Raw genomic sequence first — 1,202 nt, forward strand, 5'->3', positions numbered from 1 at the left:
AGGATATAAACCTGAATCCCAGTAAATCATACCTGGAGACCAATTAAGGGAATCCCCATCTTAGATTGTTTCATCAATTAGATCAAATCCTCCCGATCAAACTTTTTTATCTTTTGTTTTCAAAAGTCATCTGCTTAATCACTTCTCCAATATTTATTCAACCTCCTGACCAATTACGTCTTCTTCCCTAGACTAATTAGTTGTGGCAAATAGTCCTTGTGGTTCGACCTCGTGCTTAGCACTGTATTACTTGCTGCGATAGGATACACTTGTCCTATTAACCGCTATATAATTTACGAGCATCAAGTTTTTGGCGCCGTTGTCGGGGACTATTTTTTGTTTATAACTAATCAATTCATTACGAAGCTTGAACAATTGTTTGGGAATCCTCTAACCGAGGGTCTGATAATCAATCATACTCTTGTCTGAATTCATAAGCTGAAACTGTTCTTGCAGGGCCTGAGACGAGGATACGATGGCCGAGGATATGTCAGTGATGGAGTTGCTGAAGGCGAGGCGGCCGACAAGCACCTCCGGCATCCTTGATCCGGCAATAACAGCGGAATCATTCGAAATCAGACCAGCGATGATCCAGATGATTCAGAACTCGGGACAGTTCAAGGGGGATTACTACGAAGATCCCAATTCACACCTTGACAAGTTCGTAGAATATTATAGCACCTTCAAGTGCGAAGAAGTCACATCTGCACAAGTCTACCAGAAGTTGTTCAGATTTTCCTTGAAAGAAGAAGCTGCAGAATGGCTACATTCAGTTGAACCAGGCTCTCTCACTGATTGGGACACCAGTGTATCAACTTTCCTAGCGAAATATTTCCCTCCATCCAAGACTGCTCAGTTCAGAAGCGAAATCGCATCGTTTAGGCAGTCTGAAAGTGAGAACCTGCATCTAGCCTGGGAGAGGTTCCAGAGATTGTTGAGAAGGTGCCCCCATCATGATTACCAGTGGTACCAGCTCGTTGATATGTTCTATTCGGGGATATCTCCTGTTAGCCGTGCTTTTCTTGATACAGCGACAGGAGGAAATTTGTTCAACAAAACCGCAATACAGGCTTATAATCTGGTGAAAGAATTGGCGGAACGAAGTGCATGTTGGCAAGTTGTAAAGCCGCCTCCGAGCAGGGTTACAACAACAGAGGAGTGCATTGGAGTGTGTCCAAAATCAAATCCTCAGATAGCAGCAC

At 43.7% G+C, this 1,202-nt stretch overlaps 1 non-coding gene across 1 annotated transcript; it reads right to left on the minus strand.

Annotated features, from left to right (window-relative positions):
* Nucleotides 1-853: 853 nt before the first annotated feature.
* On the minus strand, nt 854-960 carry LOC136204410 (small nucleolar RNA R71). Its single transcript, XR_010675252.1, has one exon. It is a non-coding gene; the product is annotated as a small nucleolar RNA R71 (small nucleolar RNA).
* Between the last annotated feature and the right edge of the window lie 242 nt (nt 961-1,202).

Source organism: Euphorbia lathyris, chromosome 8 (genome assembly GCF_963576675.1).
Source record: "Euphorbia lathyris chromosome 8, ddEupLath1.1, whole genome shotgun sequence".
Classification (NCBI taxonomy): Eukaryota; Viridiplantae; Streptophyta; class Magnoliopsida; order Malpighiales; family Euphorbiaceae; genus Euphorbia; species Euphorbia lathyris.